This window comes from Sorex fumeus, unplaced genomic scaffold (assembly GCF_029834395.1).
Source record: "Sorex fumeus unplaced genomic scaffold, SorFum_2.1 ptg000106l, whole genome shotgun sequence".
Lineage (NCBI taxonomy): Eukaryota > Metazoa > Chordata > Mammalia > Eulipotyphla > Soricidae > Sorex > Sorex fumeus.
Genome location: NW_026606163.1, coordinates 1287167 through 1289550, shown reverse-complemented (window position 1 = coordinate 1289550; position 2384 = coordinate 1287167). Strand labels below are relative to the sequence as shown.

Sequence of the window (2384 nt, the reverse complement as noted above, 5' to 3'; positions counted from 1 at the left end):
AGCATGGTCAAGAGGTAAAAGTAGATTAAAGTTCACTTTTTATCAGTCCTTTCAAAGAGGATATTCTTGCTCTTGTTTCTTCTTGGAATGTTGGTGGCCAGAGGCCTTACCCAGTTTAGGGAAGACAGACTGTAGATTTGGTATATCTGCAGTGGCTTCTTGCAGCTCTGTCTTATTTCATCTACAGTCCCTACCCTGCCAACCTGGGTTCGAGTTACAGAATCCCATATGGTACCCCAAGCACTGCGAGGAGAAATTCCTGAGTGCAGAGACAGGAATAACCCCTGTGCATCTCCATGTGTGACCCCCAAAAAATGAAATCTAAATTAGCTAGAATGCTACTAGGATGAACTTTAGAATGCTACTAGGATGAACTTCAGAATAAGAAGAATCACCAAGGTGAGAGAAAACCATTAATTATCACAAAGCACTGATCACCAAAATGCAACATATATATACATATGTATATATATAATCACAAATATATTATCTCAACATGAGTAAAATTTTTTTTTTTATGGAACGCTTCACGAATTTGCGTGTCATCCTTGCGCAGGGGCCATGCTAATCTTCTCTGTATCGTTCCAATTTTAGTATATGTGCTGCCGAAGCGAGCAAATCATGAGTAAAATTTTATGGAAGAGAAAAATGCTTTGATATCCAGAGCTGACACTTGAATCACCTTATAATCTCCAGAACCAGTGAACAAAACTAGTGGCCCAAACCATTGTTTCTCACCCTTTCAATGACTACAACTCCCTTTGGGCCTTGTTTCTTCTTGTGGCACCCCGTTCTATCAGTTGGTATTCTAACCTTGTCACAAGACTAGAGGCAAAAATCACCCATTTATTTGATTTTAACCTGTGTTCCCCTTGTAACATCCTGGTGGGCCCCTAGGAGTTATTTGATCCCTTGTTGAGTAATGCTGGTCTACAAAGTTCTATCATCTACTCAATCTACTTAACAATTGTGGAATATACATATACATATACATATATATACATATATCTATATATATATCTATATATATATATATATACTCGTTTACATGTATTACACTGCACTCACCAAGCAAGGGATGTAGGGGGGAATGAAGCGACAGGCTAGAAGTATCATAAGAGGTGGGGACTGGGCAGTGGCTTTCAGGGAACTGTTCTAACTATCCATTAAAAACATAAATGCTATTTACACTATTATAAGCATATAACCTGAATTATCATAATAATTTTAATTGGCTAACGTTCCCCACATTTAATTTTCTCAAAACTATGTTCCAGCGGAGCCGCCGCGGGCCCTCGCGGCCGCTGTACTCAGGCACGCCCGCGCATGCGCCCTGAGCCTTGTCTCCGCCGGGCTCGGCTGCCACCCCCCCCCCCCCCCCCACTCTGCTGCAGGCTCCTGGGCTGGCCGCCGTTCGGGTTGTTCTGCTGGGGTCCGTCACCTCCTCCTAAGGATGCATCCCGACTTATCTCCACACTTGCACAACTGAAGAGTGCAACATCTTGATACACTTGCTTGAGGAATGTCACAAAAATCACGGCTCTCGGAAATGTTTTGATCATTGCAATGATCTTGATTGAGAGATGAGAAAAATGCTTGAAGAAAGAGTGCACGGAAAAGAGGATCAAGAGCAGGGAGCATGATAATGCGATGCGAAAGAGACTGTTTAATTCCCCAGAGGATTCTGAAAAATAAATTGTATTTTCACTGGATGCCTTGACTGAGAGAAGACCTAAAGCCTCTTGGTTGACAGCTGAAAGAAGCCTCTCATTTGGTCTCTAGAACCCTTTGCCGATCCGTAGACACAAGACATGGAAAGATCCGGAAAAGCCTGGATTCTGACAGTGTTGGCAGAGTCTTAAGTTCTCACCAGCAAACTTGACTTCCCACTTTCCCCCTTTCTCTCCACCAGGGAACACTGGAGTAACTTCTCTCCCTCAATAAAAGAACTGATTTTAATCATAAAACACACACACACACACACACACACACACATACACACACACACACACTATGTTCCAGCAGCATCCCTTTTACTTACCTCTTAAGAAATAATTTACAGTTTTAAATAAATGGACCCAAGAAAAGTTCATTTGTTAATGGTCATACAATGACTAAATAGCAGTTATCTTAAACCCAATTTTGAACGATCAGAGAAACAGAACCTGGATAAGACTGTGTAGCTGACCCCAGTTTGTTCTCCAGCTTCACATATGGTCCCCCAGAATACTTCCTGGAGTGATCCTTGAGCACAGAGCCAGCAGTAAGCCCTAAGCACCACCGGGTGTAGTCCAACCCCCCTTTCCACTCCTGTCATCACCACCTAATTATGTATAAAACCCAAATCCATACACATACTAGCCTCAGTGCTCATAAACAAAGAG

At 42.4% G+C, this 2384-nt stretch overlaps 1 non-coding gene across 1 annotated transcript; it reads right to left on the bottom strand.

Moving 5' to 3' along the window:
• Positions 1 to 511: 511 nt before the first annotated feature.
• LOC130042622 (U6 spliceosomal RNA) lies at positions 512 to 618 on the bottom strand. The gene has a single exon (XR_008795275.1). It is a non-coding gene; the product is annotated as a U6 spliceosomal RNA (small nuclear RNA).
• Positions 619 to 2384: the final 1766 nt, after the last annotated feature.